Source organism: Hemiscyllium ocellatum, chromosome 9 (assembly GCF_020745735.1).
Source record: "Hemiscyllium ocellatum isolate sHemOce1 chromosome 9, sHemOce1.pat.X.cur, whole genome shotgun sequence".
In the NCBI taxonomy this organism is placed as follows: Eukaryota; Metazoa; Chordata; class Chondrichthyes; order Orectolobiformes; family Hemiscylliidae; genus Hemiscyllium; species Hemiscyllium ocellatum.
This window is the reverse complement of record NC_083409.1, coordinates 22,286,297-22,306,918: the sequence shown is the minus strand read 5'-3', so window position 1 is coordinate 22,306,918 and position 20,622 is coordinate 22,286,297. Positions and strand designations below refer to the sequence as shown.

Sequence of the window (20,622 nt, the reverse complement as noted above, 5' to 3'; positions counted from 1 at the left end):
GATCGTCTTGTGATCAAGTAGTGCTCTGAGCCCCACTTCACTGTCTACCTCCCAGAGTCTTTGAATTCCTTGCTGATTAAAATTTCAAAAATCTTTCAGTACAGGAGTGGCATGGTGCACAGTGGTTAGCACTGCTGCCTCACAGCGCCAGGGAGCAAGGTTCAATTCCGGCCTCGGGCAACTGTCTGTGTGGAGTTTGCACATTCTCCCCGTGTCTGCGTGGGTTTCCTCCGGGTGCTCCGGTTTCCTTCCACAGTCCAAAGATGTGCCATTCAGGGGAATATGCCATGCTAAATTGCCCGTAGTGTAAGGTGCATTTGTCAGAGGGAATTGGCTCTGGGTGGGTTACTCTCCGGAGGGTCAGTGTGGACTTGTTGGTCCGAAGGACCTGTTCCCACACTGTAGGGAATCTAATCTAAAAAAATCAAAAGCTCTGTCTTGGATATATTCAATAATCCACTGCCCTCTGAGAAACAGGATTCCACAAGCTATCAACCCTCTGACAGAGAGCATTCTCCTATCTCCTTTTAAAATATGACACCCTCATTTTAAAACCTGTCCCTGGACTCTCCACAAGGGAGACACCTTCGGAGAGTCTACTCTGTTAAGTCCGCTCAGGATCTTTTATGGCTCATTCTTCAAAAACTGTCATGGGTAGCACAGCCCAAAGTGCTGAACCTTTCCTCAGAAGGTATGTTTTACATAGAAGAAATGAACACAAGTAACTTCCTAGGAATGCTTGTGAGCAAATATCTGTTGGTGAGGAAGAAGTTTGTATCAATTCTAAGCAAAAGTGCTGGAGAAATTACTGGGATTGACAGCTGATTAATTCCATGAGGTTAAAACAATGACTGCAGATGCTGGAAACCAGATTCTGGATCATTGGTGCTGGAAGAGCACAGCAGTTCAGGCAGCATCCAACGAGCAGCGAAATCGACGTTTCGGGCAAAAGCCCTTCATCCTGATGAAGGGCTTTTGCCCGAAACGTCGATTTCGCTGCTCGTTGGATGCTGCCTGAACTGCTGTGCTCTTCCAGCACCACTGATCCAGAAGCTGATTAATTCCTACAGTCTGATAATTCTATATCCTAGGGTACTGAAGGAGGTGCCACAGAAATAATGGATGACTTTAGTTCTCATTTTCCAAAATTCTGTAGAATCTGGAACAGTCCCAATAGATTGGAGGGTGACAAATGTAATTCCACTATGTAACAAAGAGAAGGGGGAGGGGCGTGAAACTGGGAATTAAAGACTGATTGTCTGAACAAAAGCAGGAGGGAAAAGGCTGGAATTGATTATAAAGGATGTGATATCAGGACACTTAGCAAATACCAATAGGATTACACAAAATCAACATGGATTTATGAAAGAAACATTGTATTTGATAAATCTATAGAGTTTTGTGAGGACGTAACTAGCATGGGTGAGGAAGAGCCCAGTGGATGTCATGTATTTAGATTTTCAGAATATTTTCCACAAATTCAAATGAGGGGATAATCAATTCACAGGCGGTAATATGCTGGCATAGGCTGAGAATTAGTTAGCAGGATACAGTGGAGGGATAAATGGCTCATTTTCAGAGTAATTGGTAGCGCAGAGATCAGTGGGGCTTGAACTGCAGCTGATCACAGCATATATTAATGATTTGGATGGGGGGGACTGATGCACTATTTCCAAGTTTGCTGATGACACAAAACTAGGTGGGAGTGAGAGTGGTGAGGAGGATGCAGAGAGGCTCCAGGGTGGTTCAGTCAAGTCGAGTGAGTGGGCAAACATATGGCAGATGCAGTACAACATGAAGCTCTGCATTTCCAGCAGAATGGCAGGGTATTATTTAAACGGTGACAGATGGGGAATGGTTGATGTACAAAAGGATCTCATTGTCCTTGTTCATTGGTCATGCAAGAGCAGCAATCAGTTAGGGAGGTAAGTTGTTCTACGCTGACAACAGTACACTCGCACTCCACACTGACAAACGCCATCGAGTAGGAAGTGGAGAGACTTTCCCATGCCAGTCAAGTGTTAAGTTTAACCCTCAATATCAGGAAGACAAATGTCATGGTCACTGACAATATGACCCCAGACAGTGTTGGTAGCTTCACGTTTCTGTAGTCCACAATCACCAGCAGACTGAAACCGCTACGATTGAGAATGCCACACTGCATTTCAACCAAGCTTCTGCCTTGCATTGCATTTATTTGCGGTGCTGAGACCTGGAAAACATGGGCTCGACCAGAGACAGGGCTGTCTCAGACACATCCTCGCTATCTTTGGGTGGCACAAGGTCACCAATTCAGAAGGTCCTGGAGTGTGCACCGGCTCACCCATGGCTGATGGCGGAAAGCCCAAAGACTAACTGCATGGTTTACCGGTTGCTGGGATACAACATCCTGCACTTCCTCATCAGAGGACATTCTGGAAATTTGAGGTGATACAGTTGAGCAGGATAAATAAGGCAGGGGAATATGTGACAAACATAGGACCCCAGGAAGCACCAAGGATCAGAGGGACCTTGGTGTGCACATCCACAAGTCCCATAAGGTTTCAGGACAAGTGGATCAAGTTGTTATGAATGCATTATGGGATATACCTGCCTTTATTAGCTAAGAGCTGAAAATGTGTTGCTGGAAAAGCACAGCAGTTCAGGCAGCATCCAAGGAGCAGGAGAATCGACGTTTCGGGCATGAGCCCTTCTTCAGGAATGAGCTCTTCCTGAAGAAAGGCTCTTGCCCGAAACGTCGATTCTCCTGCTCCTTGGATGCTGCCTGACCTGCTGCACTTTTCCAGCAACACATTTTCAGCTCTGATCTCCAGCATCTGCAGTCCTCACTTTCTCCTAGAAGATTTTATTAGCTAAGACACAAAGTTTAAGAGCAGGGAGGTGATGCTGGAACTGTCTAAAACATTGGTTAGGCCACAGCTGGAATCGCTATGTGCAGTTCTGGAATCCACATTATAGGAGGGTTGTGATAGCCCTGGGGAAGGTGTGGAGGGGGTTTGCCTCGATATTGCCTAGGCTGGAGAATTTCAGTTGTGAAGAGATTAGATTAGAGATTAGATTACTTACAGTGTGGAAACAGGCCCTTCGGCCCAACAAGTCCACACTGACCCGCCGAAGCGCAACCCACCCATACCCCTACATTTACCCCTTACCTAACACTACGGGTAATTTAGCATGGCCAATTCACCTGACCCGCACATCTTTGGATTGTGGGAGGAAACCGGAGCACCCGGAGGAAACCCACGCTGACACGGGGAGAACGTGCAAACTCCACACAGTCAGACGCCTGAGTCGGGAATTGAACCCGGGTCTCAGGCGCTGTGAGGCAGCAGTGCTAACCACTGTGCCACCGTGCCGCCCAGAGATTGGACACACTGGAGTTGTTTTCCTTAGATTGACGGCAGGCATGAATGAGATGTATAAAATTATGAGGGGCACAGTCAGGGTAGACAGGAATAGACTTTTCCTCTTAATGGATTACCTAGGGATTCAGTTTTAAGGTTAGGGAGAACAGGTTTAGAGGAGATGTGTCGAAAATCCATTTTCACACAGGGGGTGGTGGGAAGCTGGAACTGACTGCCTGGACAGGCAGAAACCCTCACAATATTGAGCAAGTATTTTATTGGACACATGCAATGTCAAGGCAATTGGGCAAGTGCTGGGATGTGGGATTTGAACAGTTAGGTGCTTGTTTCTGACAGGCACGGTCATGATGGGCTGCAGGGCCTTTCTCTGTGCTGTAGATCTCTGTGATTCTATCAAATGGTATGTCGACCTTCACTACAAGAGGACTGAGTTCAGGAGTAGGAATGCCTGACTGGAGTTATACAGAGTCTTGGTGACCACCACACCTGGAGTATTATGTAGAGTTTGTGTCCCTGCCGAAGGGAGGATATACTTGCCGAAGCGGGAGTACAGCAGATGTTCACCAGGCTGATATCAAGTTTGGCAGCACTGTCCTATGAGGGGAGAGCAGAACAACTGGGGCTGGATTCACTTGAGTTTAGAAGGATGAGAGGAGGGATCTGATTAAAATGTATAAAATTCTATCAGGACTGGGCAGAGATGGTTCACCAATCTAATCCCTGGAATGTGAAGATAGTCAGAGAGAGTCAGAGAATTCAGACAAACAAGCACTAACCTGACTGAAGCATAGAAGATCCTGAGGGGTCTTGACTGGGAGATATGGAGAAGGGGTTTCCAAGAAGAGCAAAGAACTAGAAGTTATGATTTAACAACGGGAGCATAATCTCAGAGGAAAGGGTCACTTCATTTGGAGAGAGATGCAGAGGAATTTTCTATCCAGTCACTCTATGCAATTCTTTACTGCAAAGGGCTGTCGAGGTTGGGTCATTACGTTTATTTGAGGCTGAGATAGATTTTTAATCATGAATGGGATCAAGGGTTATGGAGAAAAGGCAGGAAAGAGATCAGCCAAGATCTTATTGAACAACATGGCTGACTTGATGGGTTGAATGGTCTACTTCTGCTCCTGAAGTTTTAGATTAGACTACTTTTTAGATCAGATTACTTACAGTGTGGAAACAGGCCCTTCAGCCCAACAAGTCCACACCAACCTTACATTTACTCCTTCACCTAACACTACGGGCAATTTTAGCATGGCCATTTCACCTAACCTGCACATTTTTGGACTGTGGGAGGAAACCAGAGCACCCGCAGGAAACCCACACAGACATGTGGGAGAATTTGCAAACTCCACACAGACAGTTTGCCTGAGGTGGGAATTGAACCCGGGTCTCTGGCGCTGTGAGGCAGCAGTGCTAACCACTGTGCCACCGTGCTGCCCACTAGACTATGCTCACTAGACTAATAATCCAGAAGCCCAAGGTAATTTGCAGAGCTCATGGATACAAACTGGCACACTGCTTTTTCAATCCTTCCTGCCAAAGTGGACAAGTTCCCATTGACTTACATTATACTCCATCTGCCAATTTGTCACACAATTGCTCAATCTCTAAACTTCTCTGCAGACTCTTCATTGCCTCTGGACCACGTGTGTTTCAACCTATGGTTGTTGCAGCAGCAAATTTAGCCACCAAACATTTAGTTTCTTCACCAGAGTAATTGATTTAGATTGAAAATGACTGAGGCCCCAATGCTGGCACTCAACTAGCAGCAGCCTGCCAACTCAGAAAAGATCTACTTGACTCATCTTCCTTTGAACAAATGCATCATCTATCAATGCCACCACATTACCCACGAAAGAATAGAATTGTTATGGTGCAGAAGGGGGTTATATGGCCCATTGTGACAATACACATTGCCCAGGGCCGATCTCCTGCCACTTTCCTATACCCCTGCATACCTTTTCTATCCAAATAACCATCCAATGCCCCTCTTGAATGGCTCAATTGAACCAGCCTCCACCACATTTCCGGGCAGTCCATTCTAGACCCTAACTACCTGTTGAAAAAAATGTCTTCCTAGAATTCCTTGATTTGTTTGCACCTCACTTTGAATCTCTGCCCTCTTATTCTTGTTTCTTTTACAAGCAGGAACAATGTCTCCCTACTTACTGTATTCACTCATGATTTTGAAAACCTCTATCAAATCTCCTCCCAGCCTTCCCTCCTCGGAGGACAATCCCAACGTCTTCAAACCAAAGTGTCTCATTCCCGCAACCATTCTTACAAAATTGCACTGCTCCCTCACGAGTACATGATGAAACTATGTTTTGTGCAGTACCCAGTTGATGTGACACCTTGTCAAATGACTTCTGGAAATCCAAGTATGTCACATCTATACTCTGCTCTCTACTCACATAAATTCCTCAAAAGAATTTAAATAAATTAGTCAAACGTGACCAACCTTTCACCAAGTCATGTCAACTCCACCTGAATCCATTGAGATTTTCTAAATCTGCTTCTGCACCTCCTTAAATCATGAATCATAGAATCCCCACAGTGCAGAAAGAGTCCATTCAGCCCATCAAGTCTACACCGACCCTCTGAACAGCGTCCCAATGTTTTGGGCATAAGCCCTTCATCATACTCTGACCAATAAAGGAAAACATACCGAACGCTTTCTTCACTATCTTATCTACCTGTGACTCCACTTTCAAGGAACTCCGAACTGCACTCCAAGGTCTCTTTGTTCAGCCCCCCAACCCTTTCCCTGTAAACCCATAGTTACCACATCTAATCCACCCAATCTGCACATTCCTTGACACTATGGACAATCTTGCATGGCCAATCTACCCAATCTGCACATTGTTGGACTCGGGGAGGAAATAAGAGCACCCAGAGGAAACCCACACAGTCAGAGGGTCATTGAGATGTACAGAACAGAAACAGACCTATCGGTCCAACTCGTCCATGCTAACCAGATATTCCACATTAATCTACTCCCATTTGTCAGCATTTGGCTCATATCCCTTAAAACCCTTCCTCTGGCAGCTCATTCCATTCATGTACCACCCTCTGCGTGAAAATGTTGCCCCTTGGGTTCCTTTTATATATTTCCCCTCTCACCCTAGACCTATGCCCTCTAGTTCTAGACTCCCCCAGCCCAGGGAAAAGACCTTTCTCCTATCCATGACCCTCATGATTTTATAAATCATGAGGGTCACTCCTCAAGCCTCTGATGCTACAGGGAAAACATCCCCAGCCTATTCAACCTCTCCCTCTATCTCAAACCCTCCAACCGTAGCAACATCCTTGTAAATCTTTTCTGAACCCTTTCAAGTTCCATAACATCCTTCCTATGGGAAGGAGACCAGAATTGTGCACAATATTCCAACAGTGGCCTAACCAATGTCCTGTACAGCCGCAACATGACCTCCCAACTGCTGTACTCAATACTCTGACCAATAAAGGATGAGAAAGTGAGAACTGCAGATACTGGAGATCAGAGTTGAGAGAGTGGTGCTGAAAAAGCACAGCAAGTCAGGCAGCATCCAAAGAGCAGGCAAATCAATTTTTCGGGTGTAAGCCCTTCATCATACTCTGACCAATAAAGGACAGCATACCAAACACCTTCTTCACTATCTTATCTACCTGTGACTCCACTTTCAAGGAACTATAAATCTGCACTCCAAGGTCTCTTTGTTCAGCAACACTCCCTAGGACCTTACCATAAAGTGTATAAATCCTGCTAAGATTTGCTTTCCCAAAATGCAGCACCTTGCATTTATCTGAATTAAACTCCATCTGCCAGCTCTCAGCCCATTGGCTCATCTGATCAAGATTCCATTGCAATCGAAGGTAACTTTCTTCGCTAAACACTACACCTCCAATTTTGGTGTCATTTGCAAATGTACCTCCCATGTTCACATCAAATTGTTTATATAAATGATGAAAAGCAGTGGACCCAGCACCTATCCTTGTCGCAGACCGCTGGTCACAGGCCTCCAGTCTGAAAAGCAACCCTCCACAACCATCATCTGTCTTCTAACTTTGAGCTGGTTCTGAATACAAATGGCTAGCTGTCCCTGTGTTCCATGAGATCTAACCTTGCTCACCAAGTCTCCCATGGGGAACCTTGTTGAACGCCTTACTGAAGTCCATAAAGATTACGTCCACCACTCTGCCCTCATCAGTCCTCTTTGTTACTTCTTCCAAAAACTCATCAAGTTTGTAAGACATGATTTCCCACACACAAAGCCTTGTTGACTATCCCTAATCAGTCCTTGCTTATCCAAAAACATGTAAATCGTGTTCCTCAGCATTCCCTCCAACACATTGCCCATCACCAATGTCAGGCTCACCGGTCTATAGTTCCCTGGCTTGTCTTTACCACCTTTCTTAAATAGTGGCACCATGTTAACCAACTTCCAGTCTTCTGGCACCTCACCTGTGACTATTGATGATACAAATATCTCAGCAAGAGGCCCAGCAATCACTTCCCTAAGCTACCCACAGAGTTCTAGCATCCACCTGATCAGGTCATAGGGATTAATCCACCTTTATGCATTTTAGGACATCCAACACCTCTTCCTCTGTAATATGGACATTTTTCAAAATGTCATCATCTATTTCCCCACATTCTATATCTGCCATGTCCTTCTCCACAGTAAACACTGATGCAAAATACTCGTTAGTATCTCCCCCATCTCCTGCAGCTCCACACAAAGGCTGCCTTGCTGATAGTGAGTTTTAACAAGATTTGTAGCTCAGGTTGAATTTCTGGATGTAGGTTTGCTTGCTAAGTTGGAAGGTTCGTTTTCAGCTCATGAAAACAAACCTTCCACCTCAGCAAGCAACCCACATCCAGTGCCTTGCTGATCTTTGAGGGGCCCTATTCTCTCCCTAATTACCCTTTTGTTCTTAATGTATTTATAAAAACCCTTTGGATTCTCCTTAATTCTATTTGCCAAAGCTATCTCATGTCCCTTTTTTGCCCTCCTGATTTCCCTCTTAAGTATTCTTCCAAGGATTCACTCGATCTATCCTGTCTACACCTGACATTAGTTTCTTCTTTTTCTTAACCAAAACCTCAACTTCTCTCATCATCCAGCATTTCCTATACTTATCAGCCTTTCCTTTCACCCTAACAGGAATATACTGTCTCTGGACTCTCGTTTTCTCATTTTTGAAGACCTCCCATTTTCCAGTGGTCCCTTTTCCTTTAAAAATCCGTCGTAATCAACTTTCGAATGTTCTTGCTTAATACTGTCAACACTGTCCTTCCTCCAATTTAGAACCTTATTCTTTTCCCTCATTATTTTAAAACTAATAGTATTATGGTCGCTGGCCCCAAAGTGCTCCCCCACTGACACTTCAGTCATCTGCCCTGGTTTAGTTCCCAAGAGTAAGTCAAGTTCTGCACCTTCTCTAGTAGGTACATCCACATACTGAATCAGAAAATATTCTTATACACACTTAACAAATTCCTCTCCAACTAAACCCTTAACAATATGGCAGTCCCAGTCTGTGTTTGGCAAGTTAAAATCCCCTACCATTACCAACCTATTATTCTTACAGATAACAAAGATCTCTTTACAAATTTGTTTCTCAATTTCCTGCTGACTATTGGGGGGTCCATATTATAATCCCAATAAGGTGATCATCCCTTTCTTATTTCCCAGATCCATACAAATAACTTCCCTGGATGTGTTCGCAGGAATATCCACCTGAAGTACAGTTGCAATGTTCTCCTTTATCAAAACCGCCACTCCCCCTCCTCTCTTGCGCCCTCCTTTCTGTCCTTCCTGTAGCATTTGTATCCTGGAACATTAAGCTCCAAGTCCTGTCCATCCCTGAGCTATGTCTCTGTACTTGCTATGATATCCCAGTCCCATGTTACTCATCATACCCTGAGTTCATCTGCATTCCCTGTTAGGCCTCTTGCATTGACATAAATGCAGTTTAATTTATCAGTCCTACATTGATCTATGTTTTGTTCTGGCCTGTCATGACTGTTTGACTTGTTCCTTTTCCCGACGCACCAATCTCAGACTGTTCTCTTCCCTGACTATCTCCCTGGGTCCCACCCCATCCCTCAGCCCCTTATTAGCTTAAATCCTCCTGAGCAGCTCTAGCAAATCTCTCTGCCAATATATTAGTCCCCTTCCAATTTAGGTGCAATCTGCCCTTCTTGTACAGGTCACTTCTACCCTAAAAGAGATTCTAATGATCCAAAAATGTGAATCCTTCTCCCATACACCAGCTCCTCAGCCATGCATTCATCTGCTCTATCCTCCTATTCCTGTCCTCACTAGCTCATAGCACCGGGAGTAATTGAGTTAGTCCTACTCTTGAGGGCATCCTTTTAAAATTCCTGCCTAACTTCCTATACTCTCCCTTCAGAATCTCATCCTTTTCCCTTCCTATGTCATTAATTCCAATGTGTACAATGACCTCCTGCTGGTCCCACGCTCCTTTGAGAACATTCTGCACTCTCTCAGAGATCTCCTTGATCCTGGCACCAGGGAGGAAACACACCATTCTGATTTCTCACTGTCAGCTGCAGAAACGTGTGTCTTTGTCTCTGACTAGCGAGCCCCCTGTCACAATCGATTGCTTGGAACCTGATGTACTCCTTGTTACATTAGAGCCAGTCTCCGTACCAGAAACTTGGCTGTTTGTGCTATATTTCCCTGAGAGTCTATTACTACCGACATCTTCCAAAACAGCATACCTGTTTGAAATGGGGATAGCCACAGGAGACTCCTGCACTACCTGCCCACCCCTCCTACCCTTCCTGGAGGTAATCCATTTACCTGACTGTATCTGCGGTTTTTCTCCCTTTCTATAATTGCCATCCATCGCACCCCCAAGTTCCTGTAAATTCCTCATTGCCTCTAACTGCTGCTCCACCCAATACATATGATCTGATGTGATTCGCAATTAAACACTTCCTGCAGACATAATCATCCCTAATTCTCCCTAATCTCCCACATCCGACAGGAAGAGCACATCTCTCTATTAAAGGCCATCTTTGCACTATAACAATTTGTAGACCCAGAAAATAGCACAGTGTTACTGCTTTGAAAAGCACTGCTTCAAGCTAACTTAGTACCTATGTTTAATATTTTTAAAATTTAAACAAGGACTGATCTCAATAAAATACACAACCACAAAAAACTCTCTCTACTCACTATTAAAAAAAGACAGCTAGGTTACACTTAAAAGCTATGTGCTTATCTGCTCCTGTGCTGTGAGCTCTCCCACACAGGTTTCTCAAAGGTCAGCTGTGAATTTTGCTGTTTGTTAATTTTTCATAGATGTATTCCAATGTCCAGAAATACTTGAACTCAAACAGCAAAGGCAGTGGCTGTGCAGATTCATTGCTGTGTCAGACAGCAGTGGAGGTTTCTCTTACACACACACACACACACACACACACACACACACACACACACACACACACACACACTATGTGGTCTGTACGTTTGGCTCTGTTTCTCATTTTTAAAGTGCCGTTGTTTTCATCTTTTTCCCCCAAAGTTCCACAACAATGCAACAGCTTATAAGACAGTCATGATTACTCCTGGAATTTGAGGAAATCAGCTCCAACACTTAAAAAAAATCTCAAAAAAGGAGCAGCTCTTACAGCCACAATGTTTTCCCCATCCTACATCTCCCCATGGGTAGAATATGCAAACTCCACTTAGATAGTCACCTAAGGGTGGAATCAAGCCCAGGTTCCTTGCACAGTGATGCAGCAATGCTAACCACTGAGCCACTGTACCACCCAATGATTTGATAACATTTTCCCAATAACACATATCAGGTTCAGCTCTGAGGAAGGGTCACTTGGCCTGAAAGGTTAACTCTGATTTCTCTCTACAGATGCTGCCAGATCTGCTCAGCTTTTCCAGCTACTTTTGTTTTGTTTCCAATTTACAGCACCCACAGTTCTTTCTTCCACATATTTGGCCAACTGGCTTTCCTGCTTTCTGTTTCCTTCCTTTCTTGATTAAGAATGCTGGATTGACAAGCTTCCAAATTGCTGGACTTTTCCAGACTCTAAGGTATTTTGGAAGGTTCCCACAATGCATCTGTCGCCTCTGAAATTAAAACCTCGAGGATGAAGTCCATCTGGTCCAGGGGACTGGTAAGCCTCCCCATCACTGTACATCTCTTTCATCCTAATACGTTGCTTAAAACAAGGCTGCTCAAAGCAGGGCACCACAAATATTAGCAGGATCAGTTCTTGCGATTTTGGGAGCATCAGCTTTATTGCAACAATGGCCGTTGCGGAGTTCAGTCTGAGTCTGACTGCTGTGAGGCCCCTTTAAATCCTTATATCTTTGTGGAATGGACGGCTCTCAGAGGCTGAATTGCTGAAGCAAATTTTTAAAAAAGGTGGCTTTTTTTGCAGTGAAACTATTTCTCCAAGCATTGGGGTGATAACACTTTAACAAGGATTCAATTGATCAATAATTGGAAACCTGTTGGATCAATAATCAGGATCCAATCACCGTTAATGTTCAGATTCTTACGAGATTCAGACTCAGAATCGTATAATTTTTGACATTCAGAATGCTGTGACATAATTAACCAGGACACTGTGAGATTAATACTTTGGTGCTGACTGCACCAACAACCTCGATCTTATTATATAAATAATCAGTGTCCTATTACATTAATAATCAGGATTCTATTACGTTAACAATCAGAATTCTATTACATTAATAACACAGCTCTTATTGCATTAATAAACAGCCGGGTCTTGCTTCAATAAGCAGAAAATTACTGCATCAGTAATTAGGATGCTAATACATTCATGAACAGTTTACTTTAATGAATGATCAGTGTCATTATGTTAATTTGCCATGTTACAGTTCACTGGGGTAGTGCACTGGAAATCAGTCCCACTATTCCCAGAAACAGTACAAAACCTAGAGGTTCCAGCAGGGCTGGTTTTTCTGGGCTCAAGAATTTGTTTTATCAGGGTCAACATTTCGGTGACCTTACTTCAGAACTCAAGGGTCACTGGACCTGAAATATTAACTGCACTTCACTCTCCACTGTTGCTACCGGACCTGCTGAATTTCTCCAGCTATTTCTGTTTATGGTTCAGATTTCCAGCGCCTGCAGCTCCTTGCTTTCTGTTTTCTTTGTTTTGTCCTGACTCTCCTACATCGGCATTATGTCTAGCTAATGTAGTGCATCCAGGTATATCACTACTGTTTACCTGACACCTCCTCAGTAGTTTTATAAGTACCCTGTCTCTAAATATTGGAATGGTGCCTGACTGTCTCAGCATTTTCAGATTGGCTAGTCAAATTATAGAAGATTTTCTTTGAGAACCGTATCTCTCCTTCGATTTCTCTTATTGATCCTGTCATCCCTGATGATTCTTATCAGCTGACACTTTTGCTCCTCCATGTCCTTTCCCTACTATGATACCTTTTCAATGCGTTTGTGTAAAATCCTCAATTCTTCTTCCTTGGTTCAGGAGTATTTATCAGGTAAGTCACTTTACAGACCCTCCTCACTCCCAGTAATGGACCACCAAATTTATCTTTCAATGCATTTCCTTGCAAGGATCCCAAAATCTAAACTTCATCTCCCGCTTAAAAAGTTCTCATTAGAACATAGAACAATACTGCGCAGAATAGGCCCTTTGGTGCTCGATGTTACACCGACCTGTGAACTAATCTCAGCCCGTCCCCCAAAAATATCCCATCATCATCATCTATATACTTACCCAAGGATTGTATAAGTCTCCCTAATGTGGTTGAGTTGACTACATTAGCAGGTAGTACATTCCACTCCCTTACTACTCTCTGCGTAAAGAACCTGCCTCTGACATCTGTCTTAAATCTATCACCCCTCAATTTGTAGTTATGTCCCCTCGTACAAGCTGACATCATCATCCTAGGAAAAAGACACACTGTCTACCTTATCTAATCCCTCTAATCCTCTGATCATCTTGTATGTCTCTATTAAATCCCCTCTTAGCCTCCTTCTTTCCAATGAGAACAGACCCAAGTCTCTCAGCCTTTCCTTAGAAGACCTTCCCTCCAGAACAGGCAACATCCTGGTAAATCTCCTCTGCACCTTTTCCAATGCTTGCACATCCTTCCTGCAATGAGGCGACCAGAACTGTGCACAGTATTCCTAGTGTGGCCGCACCAGCATTTTGTATAGTTGCAGCATGACATTACGGCTCCAAAATTCAATCCCTCTACCAATAAACACACCGTATGCCTTCTTAACAGCACTATCAACCTGGGTGGCATCTTTCAGGGATAAATACTGAATGTTCATCCACTCGTTCTTTCATTTTCACTCATGAAACTTGCAACTGCTGCGGTGCTACCTTCACAGCATGCAGAGAGTGGTAAAGGCGTGGAATGCACTACCTGTTAATGTAGTCAACTTAGCCACATTAGGGAGATTTAAACATGGATGATTTTGGGATAGTGTAGGGGGACGAGCTGAGAATAGTTCACATGTCGGCGCAATGTCGAGGGCCGAAGGGCCTGTTCTGAGCTGTACTGTTCTATGTTCCTGGGAGTCTTTATAGAAGCATGGACGACAGTGAAGATTCAACTTTTTGGTTCAAGGACTTCTTTCCCATCCATCTTAAAGGACCCACCATCTCATGAACTAATCCAAATGGATTAAATCCAGTGGATTTATTTGGGGAATCTCAGGTAGCCATTGGAAGGAAACTGATCCTTTGTCCCAATCCTGTGGCTATTTCTGTCAGTATACTTCACTCACGATTTTGAGTCTGATGGTTTCTGTTGAAAGCTCCTTGGGTTTGTGGCTGATATTCAGTTGACTTCAATTGTTTAATATCCAAACTGATAATGACCTTCTGGAAAACTTTAGACATAAAGTTCAGTCCCTGATTAGACTGGACCTCAACTGACAGTCCATGCTGAGTTAAAAACTACGTTAACTTTCTATTACCACTCCAACTTCTGGAAATTGTGTTCTCATATCCATGGATACAATGTCCATTTTTGCAGCAGCAGAAGCAGTGAGAACGAGGAGCAGGGGGCTACCAGGAAGGTAAATTAATTCTTTAATAACTTATCTTGTGAATAGACAGAGTGCACACTGAGTAGGAGCAGACACAGGACTGCTGGCAAAGTGAGGTAACATATTTGGGCAGTCGCTTTACCCAAAACACTTCTCAGGTAGTGTCTCTCATCCATCCTCTTCCTTCTCTAAGGGAAAAAAAATTCTGATTTGGTAAGGTTACTTGTTTTTTTTTCCCCAATAGTCTCTTTGGGAATTCAGCACAGTGGGAATGGATGTTAGGACAGTTGCATGCTCCTCCTCTTGGATGTGGGAAGTAAGAGTCGCCACTAGTATTCCCACTGACATCCTCTGCAGCACCCAACTCCAGCTGCTAGGAAATTGTTAGAGAACTGGAGCTAGAGGAACTTCGGATCATTCGGGAGGCTGAGGATGTAATTGAGAGGAGTTACGTGGGGTAGTCACACCTCAGATCCAAGAAAAAGGTAGATGGGTTACAGTTAGGGGATGGAAAGGGAACAGGCAGGTAGTGCAGGGATTCCCTGTGGCAATTCCCCTCAACAACAGGTATACTGTCTTGGATACAGTTGGGGAAGAACGACCCACTGGGGGAAAGCCATTGTGGCCAGGTCTCTGGCACTGAGCCTGATTCTGTGGCTGAGAGGGAAGGTGGGAGAATAGAAAAACGCTAGTGGTAGGAGACTCAATAGTTAGAGGAATGGACAGGAGATTCTATGGTAGTGAACATGACTCCCGGAAGGTATTTTGCCTCCCAGATGCCAGGGTCTGGGATGTCTCTGATTGAGTTGACAAGATTCTGATGGGTTGGGGGGAGGAGGAGGGATGAGCAGCCAGACGTTGTGGTGCACATTGGCACCAATGACATAGCCAGGAAAGGGGGGGACGATCTAAAAAGTGATTTCAGGCAGTTAGGTTGGAAGCTAAAAAGCAGGACGAGCAGAGTGGTAATCTCAGGATTACTACCGGTGCCACGTGTTAGTGAGGCAAGGAATAGGGAGCGAGTGTAGTTAAACAGGTGGCTACAGGGCTGGTGCAGGAGGGAGGGCTTCAGATACATAGATCATTGGGGTATCTTCTGGGGAAGGTCGGACCTGTACATGAAGGATGGGTTGCACTTAAACTGGAGGGGCACCAACGTCCTGGGCAGGAGATTTGCTAGAGCACTTTGGGAGGGTTTAAACTAGTCAGGCAGGGGGTGTGAATGAGAGCTACAGATCAGAGAGAGGGTAGTTGTTGAATGAGCAAAAATAGAATGCAGAGAGTCTGTCAGGAAGGATACACAGTTGATAGGACAAAGGGATGGGTTAAAGTGTGTCTGTTTCAATGCAAGGAGTGTCAGGAATAAGTGCGATGAACTTAGAGCATGGATCGGTACTTGAAACTACAATGTTGAAGCCATAACAGAGACATGGATTTCACAGGGACAGGAATGGTTACTGGGTGTTCCAGGGTTTAGATGTTTTAAAAAGAGCATGGAAGGGGTAAAAGAGGAGGGGGAGTAGCATTGTTAATCAGAGAGTGCATCACAGCTGTAGAAAAGGAGGTTGTTGAGGAGGGTTTGTCTACTGAGTCAGTGTGGGTGGAAGTCAGTAACAGGAAAGGAGCAGTCACTTAGAACATAGAACAATACAGCACAGAACAGGCCCTTCGGCCCACAATGTTGTGCCGAACATCTATCCTAGATTAAGCACCCATCCATGTACCTATCCAATTGCCGCTTAAAGGTCGCCAATGATTCTGACTCTACCACTCCCACGGGCAGCGCATTCCATGCCCCCACCACTCTCCGGGTAAAGAACATCTCCCTGACATCTCCCCTATACCTTACACCCTTCACCTTAAATTTATGTCCCCTTGTAACACTCTGTTGTACCCGGAGAAAAAGTTTCTGACTGTCTACTCTATATATTCCTCTGATCATCTTATAAACCTCTATCAAGTCACCCCTCATCCTTCGCCGTTCCAACGAGAAAAGGCCGAGAACTCTCAACCTATCCTCGTACGACCTATTCTCCCTTCCAGGCAACATCCTGGTAAATCTTCTCTGCACCCTCTCCAAAGCTTCCACATCTTTCCTAAAGTGAGGCGACCAGAACTGCACACAGTACTCCAAATGTGGCCTAACCAAAATCATGTACAGCTGCAACATCACTTCACGACTCGAATTCAATCCCTCTGCTAATGAACGCTAATACACCATAGGCCTTCTTACAAGCTCTATCCACCTGAGTGGCAACTTTCAAAGATCTATGTACATAGACCCCAAGATCCCTCTGTTCCTCCACCTGACTAAGAACCCTACCGTTAACCCTGTATTCTGCATTCTTATTTGTTCTTCAAAAATGGACAACCTCACACTTGGCAGGGTCGAACTCCATCTGCCACTCCTCAGCCCAGCTCTGCATCATATCTAAGTCCCTTTGCAGCCGACAACAGCCCTCCTCACTGTCCACAACTCCACCAATCTTCGCATCATCTGCAAATTTACTGACCCACCCTTCGACTCCCTCATCCAAGTCATTAATAAAAATTACAAACAGCAGAGGACCCAGAACTGATCCCTGCGGAACTCCACTTGTAACTGGGCTCCAGGCTGAATATTTACCATCTACCACCACTCTCTGACTTCGACCGGTTAGCCAGTTTTCTATCCAATTGGCCAAATTTCCCTCTATCCCATGCCTCCTGACTTTTCGCATAAGCCTACCATGGGGAACCTTATCAAATGCCTTACTAAAATCCATGTACACTACATCCACTGCTCTACCCTCATCCACATGCTTGGTCACCTCCTCAAAGAATTCAATAAGACTTGTAAGGCAAGACCTACCCTTCACAAATCCGTGCTGGCTGTCCCTAATCAAACTGTGTCTTTCCAGATACTCATAAATCCTATCCCTCAGTACCCTTGCCATTACTTTGCCTACCACAGAAGTAAGACTAACTGGCCTGTAATTCCCAGGGTTATCCCTATTCCCTTTTTTGAACAGGAGCACAACATTCGCCACTCTCCAGTCCCCTGGTACCACCCCCGTTGACAGTGACGACGAAAAGATCATTGCCAACGGTACTGCAATTTCCTCTCTTGCTTCCCACATAATCCTAGGATATATCCCGTCAGGCCCGGGGGACTTGTCTATCCTCAAGTTGTTCAAAATGTCCAACACATCTTCCTTCCTAACAAGTATCTCTTCTAGCTTACCAGTCCGTTTCACACTCTCCTCTTCAACAATACAGTCCCTCTCGTTCGTAAATACTGAAGAAAAGTACTCATTCAAGACCTCTCCTATCTCTTCCGACTCAATACACAATCTCCCACTACTGTCCTTGATCGGACCTACCCTCGTTCTCGTCATTCTCATGTTTCTCACATACGCATAAAATGCCTTGGGGTTATCCTTTATCCTATCTGCCAAGGATTTTTCATGCCCTCTCTTAGCTCTCCGAATCCCTTTCTTCAGCTTCCTCCTGGCTATCCTGTATCCCTCCAACGCTCTGTCTGAACCCTGTTTCCTCAACCTTATGTAAGCCTCCTTCTTCCTCTTTACTAGACATTCAACCTCCCTCGTCAACCAAGGCTCCCTCACACGACCATTTCTTTCCTGCCTGATAGGTACATACATATCAAGGACACGTCGTGTCTGTTCTTTGAAAAAGTTCCACATTTCCACCACATCCTTCCCTGACAGCCTATGCTCCCAACTTATGCTCCTCAAATCCTGTCTTACAGCATCGTCATTTCCCTTCCCCCAATTGTAAAATCTACCCTGTTGTGTGCACCTATCTCTCTCCATAACCAAGGTGAAAGTCACAGAATTGTGGTCACCATCACCAAAATGTTCACCCACTAACAAGCCCATCACTTGTCCCGGCTCATTACCGAGCACCAAATCCAATATGGCCTCCCCTCTGGTTGGACAATCTACATACTGAGTTAGAAAAGCTTCCTGGACACACTGCACAAACACTGCCCCATCCAATCTACTTGATCTAAAGAGCTTCCAATCAATATTTGGGAAGTTGAAGTCGCCCATGACTACGACCCTGTGGCTTCTGCACCTTTCCAAAATCTGTTTCCCAATCTGTTCCTCCACATCTCTGCTGCTATTGGGGGGCCTATAGTAAACACCCAACAAGGTGACTGCACCTTTCCTATTTCTGACTTCAGCCCATACTGCCTCCAAAGGCAGATCCCCCTCAAACTTCCTTTCTGCAGCAAACTTCCTTCCTTTCACACTTTATTGGGTGTTGTCCATAAATGCCCCAATAGCAGCAGAGAGATAGAAGAACAGGTTGGTGACAGCAGGTCTTGGAAAGGTACAGATGTAACAGAGTTGTTGTTATGGGTGACCTCAACTTCCCCAACATTGATTGGAAACCTCCTCAGTGCAGATGGGCTGGATGGAGTCAATTCTGGCTGGGGTGTCCAGGAGGGATTCTTGACTCAATATGTAGGTAGGCCAACTACAGGGGAGGCCATATTGGATTTAGTGCTAGGCAACGAGACAGGCCAAGTGTCAGATCTCTTGGTGGGACAGCATTTCGGTGACAGTGACCACAACTGTCTCACCTTTACCATAACCATGGAGAGGTAGGAGAGGTATGGGAAGGTATTTAACTGGGTTAGGGGAAATTGTACTGTTATTAGACAAGAGCTGAGGAGTATAAATTGGGAACAATTGTTCTACGGGGAAATACACAACAGAAATGTGGAGCTGAAAATGTGTTGCTGGAAAAGCGCAGCAGGTCAGGCAGCATCCAAGGAACAGGAGATTCGACATTTTGGGCATAAGCCCTTCTTCAGGATTCCTGAAGAAGGGCTTATGCCCGAAACGTCGAATCTCCTGTTCCTTGGATGCTTCCTGACCTGCTGCGCTTTTCTAGCAACACATTTTCAGCTCTGGTCTCCAGCATCTGCAGACCTCACTTTCTCCAACAGAAATGTGGAGGCTGTTTAAGGAGCACTTGTTGCGAGTGTTGGATAACTTTGTCCCACTGAGAGAGGCAAGGAATGGTAAGGTGAAGGAGCCTTGGATGACAAGAGAAGAGGAGCTCCTTGTCAAGAGGAAGAAGGAAGCTTACTTAAGGTGAAGGAGCAAGTAGCAGGCACAGCTTTAGAGGATTACAGCGTAGCTAGGAAAAACTCAAAAATGGACTGAGGAGAGTTAGGAGGGGGCACAAAAAACCTCTGGCCAGAAGGATTAGAGAAAACCCAAAGGCATTCTATAAGTGCGGAATAAGAGAATGATCAGAGAGAGGGAAGGGCTGATCAAGGATAGTGGAGGGAACTTGTCCCCGGAGTCTGAAAAGGTAAGGGAGGCCATAAATGAGTTTTTTCTTCAGTATTCACTAGAGAGAGGGACCTTGTAGATAGTGAGAACACTGTGGACCAGGTTAACAGGCTCGAACAGGTTGATATTAAGGAAGTGGATGTGCTGGACATTCTGGGAAGCATCAAGATAGATAAGTCCCCAGGGTCGGGCCAGATACATCCACGGTTACTACAGGAAGCGAGGAATGAGACTGCTGTGCCTCTGGCGATGATCTTTGCATCCTCACTCTCTGGGGGAGTAGTACCAGTTGATTGGACGGAGGTGAATGTTGTTCCTTTATTCAAGAAAGGGGATAGGGAAATCCCTGGGAATTACAGACCAGTCAGTCTTATGTCTGTGGGAAGCAAGGAACTGGAAAGGATTCTGAGAGATAGGATTTATGACTATTTGGAAAAACACAGTTTGATTAACGATAGTCAGCATAGCTTTGTGAGGGGCAGGTCATGCCTCACAATCCCTATTGAGTTCAACTTGATGAGACAAGTTGAAGACGGTCGAGCAGTGGATGTGATCTATATGGATTTCAGTAAGGCATTTGATAAGGTACCCCACAATAGGTTCATTCAGAATATTAGGAGGTATGGGATACAGGAAAATTTGGCTCTCTGGACATAGAATTGGCTAGCCAAAAGAAGACAGTGAGTGATACTCGATGAAAAGTATTCTGTCTGGAGGTCAGTGACCAGTGGTGTCCTGCAGGGAAATGTTCTTGAGCCTCTGCTCTTTGTAGTTTTTTTAAGAGACTTAGATGAAGAGGTGGAAGGGTGGGTTAATAAGTTCGCCAATGACACAAAGGTCAGTGGTGTTGCAGATAGCGTCAAGGGCTATTTTAGGCTACAACAAGACACTAACAGGATACAGAGCTG

The 20,622-nt window shown here is 44.8% G+C and overlaps 1 protein-coding gene across 1 annotated transcript in view; it reads right to left on the bottom strand.

Moving 5' to 3' along the window:
- Positions 1-20,622, bottom strand: part of LOC132818635 (probable voltage-dependent R-type calcium channel subunit alpha-1E) — a 270,545-nt gene that overhangs the window by 219,019 nt on the left and 30,904 nt on the right. The window lies entirely within an intron of this gene.